General features: G+C 45.1%; 1 pseudogene; it reads right to left on the bottom strand.

The window, feature by feature from the left end:
- Positions 1-14635: 14635 nt before the first annotated feature.
- LOC147985403 (uncharacterized) lies at positions 14636-15279 on the bottom strand (annotated as a pseudogene).
- Positions 15280-16503: the final 1224 nt, after the last annotated feature.

A 16503-nucleotide genomic window follows, 5' to 3' on the forward strand; every position in this document is an offset into this window, starting at 1 on the left:
CCGGTACTCTATGGGTGTTCGATTCATCACAATGTAACTAGATTATTGACTCTAGTGCAAGTGGGAGACTGTTGGAAATATGCCCTAGAGGCAATAATAAAAGGATTATTATTATATTTCCTTGTTCATGATAATTGTCTTTTATTCATGCTATAATTGTGTTATCCGGAAATCGTAATACATGTGTGAATGCATAGACACCAACATGTCCCTAGTAAGCCTCTAGTTGACTAGCTCGTTGATCAACAGATAGTCATGGTTTCCTGACTATGGACATTGGGTGTCATTGATAATGAGATCACATCATTAGGAGAATGATGTGATGGACAAGACCCAATCCTAAACATAGCACAAGATCGTATAGTTTGTTTGCTAGAGTTTTTCCAATGTCAAGTATCTTTTCCTTAGACCATGAGATCGTGTAACTCCCGGATACCGTAGGAGTGCTTTGGGTGTACCAAACGTCACAACGTAACTGGGTGACTATAAAGGTATACTACGGGTATCTCCGAAAGTGTCTGTTGGGTTGACACGGATCAAGACTGGGATTTGTCACTCCATATGACGGAGAGGTATCTCTGGGCCCACTCGGTAATGCATCATCATAATGAGCTCAAAGTGACCAAGTGTCTGGTCACCGGATCATGCATTACGGTACGAGTAAAGTGACTTGCCGATAACGAGATTGAACAAGGTATTGGGATACCGATGATCGAATCTCGGGCAAGTAACGTACCGATTGACAAAGGGAATTGTATACGGGGTTGCTTGAATCCTCGACATCGTGGTTCATCCGATGAGATCATCGAGGAGCATGTGGGAGCCAACATGGGTATCCAGATCACGCTGTTGGTTATTGACCGGAGAGTCGTCTCGGTCATGTCTACATGTCTCCCGAACCCGTAGGGTCTACACACTTAAGGTTCGGTGACGCTAGGGTTGTAGAGATATGAGTATGTAGTAACCTGAAAGTTGTTCGGAGTCCCGGATGAGATCCCGGACATCACGGGGAGTTCCGGAATGGTCCGGAGGTGAAGAATTATATATAGGAAGTGCAGTTTCGGCCATCGGGAGAGTTTCGGGGGTCAACAGTATTGTACCGGGACCACCGGAAGGGTCCCGGGGTCCACCGGGTGGGGCCACCCATCCCGGAGGGCCCCATGGGCTGAAGTGGGGAGGGAACCAGCCCATAGTGGGCTGGTGCGCCCCCCCTTGGGCCCCCCATGCGCCTAGGGTTGGGAACCCTAGGGGAGGGGGCGCCTCCACTTGCCTTGGGGGGCACTCCACCCCCTTGGCCACCACCCCCCTAGGAGATCCCATCTCCTAGGGCCGGCGCACCCCCCTAGGGGGCCTATATAAAGGGGGGAGGGAGGGCAGCCGCACCCCTGAAGTCTTGGTGCCTCCCTCTCCCCTGCTACACCTCTCCCTCTCGCAGAAGCTCGGCGAAGCCCTGCTGCGGTGACTGCTGCATCCACCACCACGCCGTCGTGCTGCTGGATCTTCATCAACCTCTCCTTCCCCTTGCTGGATCAAGAAGGAGGAGACGTCGCGCTGACCGTACGTGTGTTGAACGCGGAGGTGCCGTTCGTTCGGCGCTAGGATCTCTGTTGATTTGGATCACGACGAGTACGACTCCCTCATCCCCGTTCTTTGAACGCTTCCGCTCGCGATCTACAAAGGTATGTAGATGCATCCGATCACTTGTTGCTAGATGAACTCATAGATGGATCTTGATGAAAACATAGGAATTTTTTTGTTTTCTGCAACGTTCCCCAACACCAGCAGCCACTCCACCAGCTCCAACTACATCAACAGATGCCTTCGTCCTTGGAGTTCTCTCTACACCACCTCCCGAAGACCGAGCCTGAGAGACGCATAGCACTATGCATTTTCAAACTTTTTGGTAACTTGTTGTCAAAGGGGGAGAAATATGTATAGATCATAGGCTTTGAGAGAGAGTGTGTGTGTGTTTTGCCTTTTATCTCTCTTGTTCTTGGTTGAACCTTTTTATGCGCTTGGTTGATACACTATGTCTTTGTCTGTGTGAGATACTTGTTTGATCATGTGATTGATCATATGCAACCTTAATGCTTGCTTGCATGATATTATCTCTTATATTCCATATATGATCATTCACTTTGCTTGGTGATGAGTGCATGTTTTTAATGTTTATCATTTTGAGCGCTCCACCAAGATTTATGTGACATGGAAGAGTGACCCATGATCCTAATCCATTGTGCATTTGCATTCAAAAACAAATTTTAAATAATGCACAAATTTAGGGGGAGCTCTTGCTTATCACATACTTCTCAAAGCGACGATGTATTTCAATCTTATAATCATTTGTCGAAGCTTTAATCTATATGTTTTCATCAATTACCAAAAATGGGGAGATTGAAAGTGCAACTATCCCTATGTGGTTTTGGTAATTCCTAACAACATATAGCTCATTGAGTTAATACTATTTCAAGATAAATATTTCAGGAAAGCTCAATGATTGGCATGGCATGGATTAGAAATGTGGACCCCTAAAAATGCTAAGGACAAAAGATTGGCTCAAGCTCTAAAGCTCAAGACTCTACATTTTACCTTTTAGTGATCCAAGATCACATTGAGTTCATAGAAAAAGCCAATACTATTAAAAGGGGATGAGGTGTTGCTTAATGGGTACTTGCTCAAAATGCTTAGTGATATGCTCCAAAACCCTCAACCACTTTCTCATATCCACATATGTCCCAAACCAACAGTCAAACTCGGCCCCACCGAAACTTTCTATCTGGCGCCACCGAGTTCAGTTGACATAGCCACTGTCACAAAACCCTAGTCTTTTCGGTCTCACCAATAGGAATCTCGGTGTCACTGAGATGGGATTGTAAACTCTTTGTTTCCCTTTGTAACATTTGGGTCCAACCGAAATGAGCGATCGGTCCCACCGAGTTCGCAATGCAAACTCTCTATTTCCCCTTCGTCATGTTTCGGTCTCACCGAGATGAGCGAATCGGTCCCACCGAGTTTGCCTGACCAACTCTCTGGTTAGCTTATTACCAAAGTCAGTCTCACTGAGTTTATGTAATCGGTCTCACCGAGATTACGTTATGCCCTAACCTTAATGAAATCGGTCTCATCGAGTCGACATGTCGGTCCCACCAAAAATCCTAACGTTCACATTTTGAATTAAATCGGTCCAACCGAGTTTCATTATTCGGTCCCACCGAGTTTGGTGATTTGTGTTTAACGGTTAGATTTTGTGTGGAGGCTATATATACCCCTCCACCCACTCTTCATTCGTCGAGAGAGCCATCAGAACATGCCTACACTTCCATCATACATTTTCTGAGAGAGAACCACCTACTCATGTGTTGAGGTCAAGATATTCCATTCCAACCATATGAATCTTGATCTCTAGCCTTCTCCAAGTTGCTTTCCACTCGAATCATCTTTCCACCAAATCCAAATCTGTGTGAGAGAGTTGAGTGTTGGGGAGACTATCATTTGAAGCGTAAGAGCATGGAGTTCCTCATCAACACACCATTTATTACCTTTTGGAGAGTGGTGTCTCCTAGATTGGTTAGGTGTCACTTGGGAGCCTCCGTCAAGATTGTGGAGTTGAACCAAGAAGTTTGTATGAGCAAGGAGATCTCCTACTTCGTGAAGATCTACCCTAGTGAGGCAAGTCCTTTGTGGGTTATGGCCATGGTGGGATAGACAAGGTTGCTTCTTTGTGGACCCTTCATGGGTGGAGCCCTCCGTGGACTCGCGCAACCGTTACCCTTCATGGGTTGAAGTCTACATCAACGTGGTTGTACGATAGCACCATCTATCGGAACCACGCCAAAAATCTTCGTGTCTACATTGTGTTTGCTCCCTCCAAACTCCTCCCTTTACCTTCATGTGCAATGTTTTACATTCAGCTGCTATACTCTTAGACTTGCATGTGTAGGTTGTTTACTTGACTATTGCTAAGTTACTAAAATCTGCCAAGACTTAAAATTGGGAAAAGGCTAGATTTTTATTTGGTCAAGTAGTCTAATCACCCCCCTCTAGACATACTTTCGATCCTACACTGTGACCCCATTATGTAATTCAAATCAAGACGATAAATCAAGTAGATCGCACACAGTTTATTATCACCAACTGTGTGAGATGCAGCACAAAATATCTTGGAGCACCGTCGGTGTATAGTACGCCTATGGCTTACGCGAGAAGTTGTGTCGGCTACAGTCCACAGCCGGCGTGTCAAGCACACTAGCTCACTCCCCAAATATCATTTCATTGTTCATTCGTCGTCGATGAAAGATGGGGACGTGGACCCACGTCGTGAGGGCAACTTCGGCGGCCCACTCCGGCAAAAGCGCGGCCGCAACCACCAGGCGCATGCTATAACAAGCTTCATGAGGGCGACCACAGTCTGCGTCCGGGCGGCCAAGGCAGCCGAAATGCTGTTGCTTCTCAGGTGGCGGCAGCAGCATCTGCCTCGGGGATAGCAACTAGCGAGAGCGGCACAGCAGCTGTCCGTTCCACAGCGGCGGCCTTAGCCCTGATGGAGGCCTCCCACTAACGTGTCGAGGCAATCCACGCCCAGCTCGTGGCGGTCACCGCACAAATCGAACGAAGCTTCTCCGACAACGGTCAGCAACCCACGGTCGAAGAGTTGGCAATCGTCGAGAGAGTTCAAGCAGCTGTCCGTTCCTGCGCGACATACCTTGCCACGACGAAGCCCGCCAGAGCCAGTTCGCGGCCGCCCACGCCCAGCTCATGGCGGCCTATTCCAAAGGTATGGCGGACGCGGATGGTGAGATGCTTGCCGAGTATGGTGCAATTGATGCCATGGAGCCCCTTCCCCAGGAGACCGTCGGGCGTGAGCTGGACATGGAGGCGGCGGCGGAGATCGACGAGCACCAGCTGTAGTAGTACTCTTTGTTTTGTTTAATTAAGAGCGTCAGTCTTTAGTTTGTTAGAGTAATGTTTTGGTCAGCTAGCTCTGTTTAATTGTTGAACTTGCTCGATTAAGAAGTTAGTCTTCTTTGTGTACCCAAATTATGTAATGACATGGATGACCACTGTAACCAGAGAAATTTGAACCAAAATTTTTGACGTTCAAACTCAACACACACGGGTTAAGCTATCTGAATCGTTTGTGATGTCCACATATCGTACACAGTTCTGAATAAGGGACCATGTCTGATGACACTTTGCGCGCCAGTTTTTTCGCTGAAGCGATTCCAAATTTTCAGCTTCCGTGGAAATATCTACCTCACCACGCCCTTCCCCTTACCAAAAGCCACATTTTCCCTATTTTAGCCTTCCTTTCCAAGTTGAAACCTTCACTCCTTGTTTGCAGAGCCGCCTCCTCGCCGGTGACCCTCCTCCACGCTGCTCGGCCTTGCATATCCAGGCAGGTAATCCACACCTGACCCCCATCCTCCTTCTCCTTCCACATCCCACATGACCCGACCGCTGGCGCGACACCTTCCACCCAAATCACCAACCCCTCCACCAAATAAGCGCCGCCCTAAGCCATGGTGCGCGGTATAGCTAGGATCCCAAGGACCATTTGGCGGCAGAGAAGCAAGCGGCCGCACGCGCGGATGAGGTCGCGATGGCTGCCATTTGTGTTGACCCCCAGATCTTAGAGGAGCACCTCACCGTCGAGGCCACCATCGACGCCTCACGCGCCGACGACGTGACGCGGTTGGCTGTTTCGTTCAATTCTACAATGCAATGTTCAATTGTTGTGGGTGCATTCTTTTATTGTATACCATATGAGAAATAAATCGAATTTGGCTGCACTTGATACATGAGAAACATATGCAAGTGCTATGTTTCCTAGTTCTTAATCATGCTTGGTTTGGATAAATGGGTTTTCCATGTGGCTTGAATTAATATGATGAATCTGCAATGTGCTTATTTTTCATCAACATATTTTACTGATAGCATGCGAACTCTTACTTAACCTGATGACTAACTACCTTATATGTGTTGCAGGGAAACAATGGGAAGCACTGATGTTTACAATCGAGGTTAGCATGTGCATGGTACATTGTCCAATAGCACATTATTGGGAAATTGCAGGAACCATTCTAATATTTAGGTTTTTACCAATTTGGTCTTGCACATGTAGGTCCTACTGTCAGAGGTTTTAACCCATTGTTCGACTCTTTTTGCATATGGGGAAATGAGTTGTCCATGAATATCAGTCAAGTCAAGAAACTCAGAAAGATTGTTAGAATAAAGAAATTAGCGACAAAAAACAACAAGATTTTTGTCTGCACAATGAAGAAGACATCAATTCACTAAAGGATGGTACTAACTATTATACCTTGCCTTTTTTATTCCTTTGCCCCATTTCCAATATAGAGAAGATATTTTATGCACATCCTTGTTTTCAGGCCTTTCCAAAGTAGTTCACTGATGATTACCTCTCAAAGCACCTATATGGCCAGGAGGCGAGGAAGGTATTCATACAACACCCATGGTTCAATATTGAAGTGTTCCTGAAGAGGACGAAGGATGAACGGTGAATCATCCATAGGCACTGGCCTAAAGTTACAAACACCTTCAACATCAATGAAGGCTCAATATTCGCCTTCTGCTTCAGCAGTTTTCTAGATGAGATACATCTGTCTATGTACCGTCTATGATGCTAATTTCGAAAGGTTATAGATGTTGCATGTGAAACTTGGTCCTGGTGTAGTTGTGTATTGGGGTAGCTGAGTGCTGAAGCTATATGATGTTGTACTCTGATGTATTTCAATTATGAAAATGAAATATATTGTGTGCTTAATATGAAATGTCAATTAGATTAATAAATGGATTATGAATAATCGGATAATTAGCCTACTAATTGGGTTTTGCTATTGCAAACGGTTGTTAAAAAAATACCGTGGGCGATGACCTCAGGCAACGCACACAGTTTCTAGGAATAAACTGTGTTGGATCAATGAACAATCACACATGACTTTCTCTTGAAAACTGTTTGCATTAGGCCACCTTGTGCAAACGTTTACCACATAAAAATTGTGTGTGATGGACAACCTTTGCCACACAGTTTCTTCTACGGACCGTGTGTGATGCATTCAATAATGCAAACGATTTAACGGGAAAAATTGTGTGTGATGTACCTGTGAACGAACACGTTTTCCTTGGAGCGACTATGTGGGATGTACATACGAACGGAAACATTTAGCGTGGACTAACTGTGTGGGATGTACTTGCGACTGGAAACAATTTCGTCGTATACTTGTATTTTTTTAGCTCTACTGTATGTATTTCCGTATTTGAGCGCTCGCCGGTCGCACACGACCTCCTTTTGCCGAGTGTGTGTGCCAGGAGGGCATATCCCCGATGATTTCTGGGTCATGTGGGAAGGACCCCCCTATCGCCCACACTCACTTGGCGACGATTCCAAATGGCGTCGCGGAAAGGGGTTAAAAACCGTTTGTATAGGACCGATGCGTACCAGTGTTTGTCGCTCACTGAGGGATTGTTATTTGATTCAATTATGTTAGAGTTGTTGAGAGATTGCACTAGTTAAAGTATGAACCATAGGTCTTGTTCCCAAGCATTGCAATACCGTTTGTGCTCCGTTTTATCACTTGCTACCTTACTATTTTTATATTTTCAGATTACAAAAACCTATATCTACTATCCATACTACACTTGTATCACCATCTTCGCCGAACTAGTGCACCTATAAAATTTACCATTGTGTTGGGTGTCTTGGGGACATAAGATATTTCTTGTATTTGATTGCAGGGTTGTTTGAGAGAGACCTTCTTCATCCTATGCCTCCCACAGATTGATAAACCTTAGGTCATCCACTTGAGAAAAATTTGATGTTGTCCTATAATCCTCTACAGTTGGAGGCTCAACAACGTCTACAAGAATAAAAGTTGCACAATAGACATCAAGCTCTTTTCTGCCACCGTTGATGGGGAGGTGAGTGCTTGAAGGTATATCTTTAGATCTTGCAATTGAATCTTTTAGTTTATTGTTTTATCACTAGTTTGTTTGATAAAAGAAAACTACAAAAAATGGAATTGAGGTTGCCTCATATGCGTTATCTTTATAATATCTTTCTTGAAAATGATGGATTGGAAAATTGTGCCAAAGTGTTAGAACAAGAGTTCAATAAAATGTTTGGCATAAAATCTTTGAATGATAAGCATGATTGCAATGTTATTAGTGTGCTTTCTATGAATATCCATGATGCTAATGATATGCAAAGCCATAGAAAAATGAACTTGATATTTTACAAAAACATGTATGCTTTGCATCCACTGTGTGCTTGCTTGTTGCCTAGTATTACTATAATGGAGAGTTAGGGTTCAGTATGTAGCTTGCTAGTTTTCAATACATAACTTGCTAGAATTGCAGAAAAAACTTGCTACTGTTCAGCATATAGCTTGCTAGGGGTTTAATGCATGACCTGCCTACTCTTTTTTTAATATCCTACAATAGCTACCATTACTGCCTCAAATCATTCCTCTCATATTATCTAGGTATGTGCATGAACATTTTGGGACAGTTAACAGGATCCCAAAGACTAAAAACTACATAAAATATATGTAAAACAATTGCCTAAAAAATTATATCAACTTGCCTGGACTTTGAAATTCGATTGCCTCCTCTAGCACAATAGAGTTCCCTAACCACTTGTCTATCCAAACAAAAAGGGCATATTTGCACATGAAAAAAAGAAAAAGGAAATGAGGTTACCTGCAGGTTGCCGTATTCCCCCGGGGCCTTCCTGTCCTTCTTGATAACTTTAGCAATTAAATCTGAATTCCAAATTGACACCCTTGGTATCAAGCTAGGGATTGGCTCATCAACATCCAATGAGTCTAGATACAACAAGTGCATGAGAAAAAATAAAACACAAGTTTAAGTTACCTGATGATTGCAATAAACATAAGAAGTGTGAAAAAAGTTGGTTCATCATTAGATGCACTTACGATGGGGTGGAAAACGCAGCAAGAAACAACCTTCTTGTTGCCAATGCCATGACCCGATGTGAATGCTAGCTTTAGTTGATCAACAACAAACTGGCATATCCTGGTTTTTGTTATTCCATTGGCATCCATGACCGTCGGGAAGCTTTTTGGGGAAATGCTCAAACTTGTTCATGGGGCAAGGAAGGAGGAAAAAACAAGAGCTAGCCAAGCGCCGAGGAAGTCATCATCATGAGATCCATTCATGTCTTTAATCATCTTGCACCATGATGTGAGAGTTGGTGAATTCTTGGAGGTGATATTGTAAATGTTGTACATTGCCTTTGTGATGTCTGGCCAATTATCAAAGCACACCTTTCTCCCCCTATTTGGCAAACCCCATATCCTACGAACGCTTGCGGCATCTACTCGAATCTCCCCCCTTTCTGGAATAACTATCTGTAAAATACCAGGATCATAATGCTTCATTATCCATTGGCTAAGATTTCCAGGCATGCTATTCGCTGCAAGGTCCAGCAGACCGCCAAACTCTTTTGCAATGATTACTCCTATTTGAGCATAAACCAAGTCTTTGTTTCAATTTGAACAACCCTGTAGGGGATACCCTGTTTCTATGACCCTATGGCAAAACAAATTGTCAAAAGAAAAATTAGTAAGAATCTTTATACTATTGGATAGGCAACTTAGACAACATTGTTGGGTAACTGTTTTGACAGGTGAGGCAACTTTGCAAATACCTCAGTTCCTCTGATCTTCTGACACTTTGAATTTCGAGGTTGATCCACAGATGCACTTTGCACACCTGTGTTTGTTACTCTTCGGTGGCATGGGACAGATGGTCACCATGACTAGATGCAGGAGGGTCATCATGAATGCCCTTTTTGCTTGTCCCAACCATTTGTTTTTTGCTACATACAAAGAGAAATGACATCATCACGAAATCAATTTTCAGTTCTGACTTTATATACTGCCAAGTCCTGTAGCAAACTCACACAACAACAGAACAAGCAAGAAACATTAACAAAACTAGGCAAAAAACAGTACCATATCAGGCAACTAAGTGTCAAAGTGTTGGAAAAAATAGGATTGTCCATTAACAGAATTTCACTATGTTGCAACATTAAAAGGACTTAAGTGGCAGAGCAACATACAAAAGAGCAAAAAATCTAAACAAAATCAGGCAACTACAGGTACAAAAATCTGAAACACATCAAGAACCTAAACATATTGCTCAATGACTTCATAAAAGTCGATTGTTCATTAAGAACTGAAACTATCCCCCCCCCTCTAGTGAATGACTTCCTACATCACACACACACATTATGTGTAGATTTGCATTGTTCACACAATACTGTCCTAAACTCAAACAAAATCAAGCACTCACATTATGTGTAGGCAACAACTAAGCCCATGTTAGGCAAGTTGATCACAAAACTAGAGCAAAGACAAATCATGAATCTGAAAACTCAAATCTACAACACCCACCTCATCTAATCTACATCCTTCCTGAGCATCCTAACCCCAACACACCCCCACACCTCAAATCCACAACATCAAGCCTTGCCTTCAAACCCTAGCTCACTAGTAGCCTAAAAACCATTGCACACTGAATGCCCCATGTCGTCATCCATCTCAAAATTAACGAGTGCTTCATCCATTCCACCATGTACTCGTCGGTTTGGCCAAACGGGGAGAAGCGCAAAATCGAGACCAATGAGCTTACCAGGGATAGCTCGCAACGACTCTGCCCTTCTGCACCAACAGCACGGCGATCGTTCTCCTTTGTCGCGTCTCCGCTACTGTTGCTCCTTCCGGTGCGACCTACTCCTAGCATACCGCCCCTAGTACCCCGCGATGGTAGCACGCCCCTGGTCGCCGCACGCCCCTGGTCGCCATACAACCCTCTTGTCGCCGCACACGGTCAATCGCTCCAACTCCGACGAAAAATTGGTCACGGAATCACCACCAAGGTTGCCATCTCGCCTGATTTGCGGGATTTGGGATGGGATGAACTCATTGGGCGGTTGGTGGAGCGATGAAATCGTTGGGCGGTTTTGAAATGGGAGACGATAGTGGCGAGGGGTAGACGAGGAGGAAGAAATGGTGGGACCCGCGACGATGGCTGCACCCAACGGGCCTCACCCCAGACAGCCTGACCAGGCGACACCTGGCACGCTCAACGCGAAACAGACCACGCGACGCATGGTAGACAATGCGGCGCCTGGTGTCCGCATGATGCGGATCCAACGGTGAAAGTGCAACTATCACTGGGTGGTTTTGGTAATTCCTAACAACATATAGCTCATTAAACTAATGCTCTTTCAAGATGATCATTTCAGAAAGTTCAAGGATTGGCATGGCATGGACTAGGAATGTGGACCCCTCAAAATGCTAAGGACACATATTGGCAAAAGCTCAAGACTCTACATTTTCATTTTAGTGATCCAAGATCACATTGAGTCCATAGGAAAATCCAATACTATTAAAAGGGCATGAGGTGTTGCTTAATGGCTTGCTTGCTCAAAATGCTTAGTGATATGCTCCAAAAGCCCTCAACCACTTTCTCATATCCATGTATGTCCTAAACCAAAAGTCAAACTCGGTCCCACCGAGTTCGCAATGCAAACTCTCTGTTTCCTTTTCGTAATGTTTTGGTCTCACCGAAATGAGTGACCGGTCCCACCGAGTTTGCCTGACCAACTCTTTGTCTGCCTATTACAGAAATCGGTTCCACCGAGTTCATGTGACCGGTCTCACTGAGATTACTTTATGCCCTAACCCTAATGAAATCGGTCCCACTGAGTTGATCGTATCGGTCCCACCGAAAAGCCTAACATTCACATTTTGAACCGAATCGGTCTGACTGAGTTTGTGTATTCGGTCCCACCGAGTTTGGTGAATTGTGTGTAATGGTTAGATTTTGTGTGGAGGCTATATATACCCCTCCATCCTTCCTCCATTCGTGGAGAGAGCTATCAGAACTATAAGTGCATCTAGTGCCCTTAGTGATTTTGGTGTATTGAAGACTTATAGGTTAAGGGACTAATGTGTTTATGAGTGTACACAGGTCTATAAGTCTATGAGGAGTTTGATATTTACAGAAAAAGTCGACCCCTAAAAATGAAGTTCTTTGACTAAAGACTTTGAATTTCTGAAGACTTTCTGAAGACTTTGAAAGTGAATAAATTGGTGTGACCTTTGAAGACTTGGCATTCATTCGAGGAACATGAAGCGTGAAGACTTTTGTTTTTGTAGTTTCATTTTCTCTTTCTTGAGTCATAGGAAACACCATACTATTAAAGGGGTTGAGGAAATACTAAGGAAAAAGTTCCATGTGATGCTCGACTCAAAATCCTACACCTACCAATCCCTTCGAGTGAAGCCATTGGAAATCTCATACAGTTCAGTCATATTCTTCAGTGACAGAGACGAAGTTCTTTTGGTCTCTGAGGAATTTGTTCTGACCGAGGAGTTAGGAATTCGCCAGTGCGGACTGCCTACATAGTGAGGAACATGATAGCCCTGAGGAATTTGATACTCAAATTTCCGACCGTTGCTGTGCTATGCGCCAGCTGTCCCAAAATATCTACCCACCTAACGGTCATATCATTGAAGGGCATTTATGTCTTATCATGTCGGGCTGCTCCCTAGGCTATAAATAGCCGCCCCTACAACCACTAGCTGGTTGGCTGCTCCGAGAGAAACTGACACTTGTCATTTGAGAGCATCCCATCCTCCGAGGACTTTGAGCGAAAATCATCAAGTGAGGAAAACCCAAACCCAAACGCCTACAAACCCAAAGTGATTGAGCATCACTGAAGAGATTGATCCTGTGTGGATCCGACGCTTGTTACCTTTAAAGACTGTGCTTCTTCTAGACGGTTAGGCGTCATGGTCTAGAGCATCCAAGAGGAATTGTGGATCGCCAAGTAACCAAGTTTGTGAAGGTTCGGAAGTCACCTGAAGACTTACCACGAGTGATTGGGTGAGGTCTGTGTGACCTTAGCTCAAGGGAAATACAGTGAGGACTGAGTGTTCTGAACTGCGTGTTCAGAATTGGGTGTCCGGGACTGTGTGTCCTCAGGTTTAAATACCTAGCCGCCCTAACCAGACGTACAACTGTCACATCAGTTGAAACTGGTCTACCAAATCATTGTCTTCCCCAAGCTACCTGGTTCCATTTCCTCATTTATGTGTTGAGTGCTTGTTCATATCTGTTTGAAGACTTTGACTAAATACTTTCTCAATTTCCTCAGTTCAATTTCTTCAGTCTATTTGTCTTCATCCTGTGTTATCCTGTGTTTACGCTTTCCGTACTCTGTGCTTGTCTTCATTTCATCATGATGACCATGCTTGTGTTCTGTTATGTTTACTTCTGAGTACTTATTCCGCTGCAAGTAGTTCTTCGCTAAGGAATTTCCTCACTCTGAAATTCCTCAATGAAGAATTCATAAAAATCGCCTATTCACCCCCCCTCTAGTCGATATAACGCACTTTCAAGAACGTGCCTACACTTCTACCGTACATTTTCTGAGAGAGAACCGTCTACTCATGTGTTGAGACCAAGGTATTCCATTCCAACCACAAGAATCTTGATCTCTAGCCTTCCCCAAGTTGCTTTCCACTCAAATCATCTTTCCACCAAATCCAAATATGTGTGAGAGAGTTGAGTGTTGGGGAGACTATCATTTGAAGCACAAGAGCAAGGAGTTCATCATCAACACACCATCTATTACCCTTTGGAGAGTGGTGTCTCCTAGATTGGCTAGGTGTCACTTGGGAGCCTCCGTCAAGATTGTGGAGTTGAACCAAGGAGTTTGTAAGGGCAAGGAGATCGCCTACTTTGTGAAGATCTACCCAAGTGAGGCAAGTCCTTCATGGGCGATGGCCATGGTGGGATAGACAAGGTTGCTTCTTCGTGGACCCTTCGTGGGTGGACCCCTCCGTGGGCTCGTGCAACCGTTACCCTTTGTGGGTTGAAGTCTCCATCAATGTGGATGTATGATAACACCACCTATCGGAACCACGCCAAAAAACTCTGTGTCTACATTGTGTTTGCTCCCTCCAAACTCCTCCCCTTTACCTTCATATGCAATGATTTACATTCCACTGCTATACTCTTAGAATTGCACGTGTAGGTTGATTGCTTGACTTGTGCTAAGTTGCTAAAATCTGCCAAGACTTAAAATTGGGAAAAGGATATATTTTTATTTGGTCAAGTAGTCTAATCACCCCCTCTAGACATACTTTCGATCCTACAAATGGCACAGCGCAGCGTCTGGTGTCCCTGATATGCGGATCCAACGACGACGCAGAGACTGTGGGCATGTTTGGTTGCCGTAGTCTACAGTAGCTGCATTGCATAGCCTTCTCAACTCAGCCTGGCTATGCAAATGCAGCCTCAAATGCACCACCTGCAAGTTGTTTGGTTGCTTGCATGCCCTCTTGCCTGCATGGGCAGAAACACACTGCCTGGTGTTTCGTTGCCTGTATGTTAGTGGACAAACCCAAAGACATGGTGTTTGGTTGGATGCAACGTCTAGTGTGTGGTAACCTCTTTGGCTAGTTGGTGAGGTTACCAGCACACTTCGGCACAACCATGTACCACACATCATAAGCAGAGCAGAGCATAAACAGAGCATCAACTACTTAACAGCATAGTTCAGATAACATAGTACCACACATCATAACGATAGTTCAAATAGTTCAATGCATAAACCATAAAGCAGACTCGATAGTACTTAGGAAGGAGCTGCCCCGGCCCTAGTCCTTGGTGGTGAAGGCTTCGTCGTGCTTCTCGCACTTGTTGACCACCTCAATGCCATCGTCGTCGAAGATGATGACCTTGAGGGTGTCGGGAGTGAGGAGCCTGAATGTCACCATGTAGCCGATCTTGATATGATGAACGGCGGTGTAGGTGGACCAACCCTGATCCAGGGTCACCCTACCGTTCATCAGCTTCGCCGTCACCTTCTAGGAGCAGCCGGTGTTGTTCCTGAGCTTGAACTCCGTCGGCACTACGAGGAAGTGCTTGGTGTGAAGTCCAGGGGCATGGGGATGCACTCAAACTTTGGTGCAAGGATGACCTTGCAGAAGTGAGTTGGGCCATCCTCCTCATGATAGTGGTCGTAGTTGCGGCGCTTGCTGCTTGGGGGCTCCTCCATGCGCTCGTCGTCACCTCAGGCGTCTTCGGTTCTTCCTCGGCGGTGGGCGGCAGCACAACCTCGGGCATTGGATGAACCGACTGCTTTCCCTTATTGTCAACATGCGGGAGCACCTCCGTGCCCATCTCATTGCTCTCCTCGATCTGCACACAATTCATGGAGTCAGGCACAATACAGAGTTCATGGCTTATTGAAGAGCATGTAGTTAAAACGGCATGACTGTCACTCTCCCTCCTCTCCATCGCACCTATATTTACTCACCCTGCCCACCACTACTTACCCACCCCTCTCTTCTCTCAGTATCAACCTTCCTCCTCCCCATCGCCATGAGCTCTAGCTCCAGCTCCAACGCCAACCCCTTCCCTTAGGGTATTGGCTGGGGGGCCTTCTTCCTCGGGTGGTTGGCTAGTGACCGCACCAAGTTCGAGAACACCATGGAGGTGTGCTCGAACTTTGCCTCCATGCCTGACATGCAGAAGGAATCTGATGCAGTGCTCATAAGGGCCACTACACAAGATCTGAAGACGTTGATTACTGACCCAACAAAGGGCGTGATGGTAGTTGACATCATTCGCTAGGCCATGAATCAGGCCGTCTCCGAATACGCTAAACAGAGGAAGAAGTGGTCCAAGTACAAGAACTACTGGGTTCCTAATGACCGCCATGCCGCAGTGTACTGGGAGATGACAATCGTGCCGCCGACAGTCATCGGTGGGGAGCCTAAGGAGGAGGAAGAACAGGTATAGATGCCAGCGAGGGCGCCAGAGCCTGCTACGTCTTGAGCTTGCGTTGGTTTTCCCCAAAGAGGAAGGGATGATGCAGCATAGTAGCGTAAGTATTTCCCTCAGTTTTTGAGAACCAAGGTATCAATCCAGTGGAGGCCACGCTCAAGTCCCTCGTACCTGCACAAAGCGATAGCTACTCGCAACCAACGCGATTAGGGGTTGTCAATCCCTTCACGGTCACTTACGAGAGTGAGATCTGATAGATATAATATTTTTGGTATTTTTGGTATAGAGATGCAAAGTGAAAAGTAAAAGCAAAGTAAAAAAGCAAAGCAAGACTAAAGTGATGGAGATTGATATGATGAGAATAGACCCGGGGGCCATAGGTTTCACTAGTGGCTTCTCTCAAGAGCATAAGTATTCTACGGTGGGTGAACAAATTACTGTTGAGCAATTGACAGAATTGAGCATAGTTATGAGAATATCTAGGCATGATCATGTATATAGGCATCACGTCCGTGACAAGTAGACCGAAACGATTCTGCATCTACTACTATTACTCCACTCATCGACCGCTATCCAGCATGCATCTAGAGTATTAAGTTAAAAATAGAGTAACGCCTTAAGCAAGATGACATGATGTAGAGAGATAAATTCATGCAA

The sequence above is a fragment of the Triticum urartu genome, chromosome 2A (genome assembly GCF_056163025.1).
Source record: "Triticum urartu cultivar PI428250 chromosome 2A, HENAU_Tu73, whole genome shotgun sequence".
In the NCBI taxonomy this organism is placed as follows: Eukaryota; Viridiplantae; Streptophyta; class Magnoliopsida; order Poales; family Poaceae; genus Triticum; species Triticum urartu.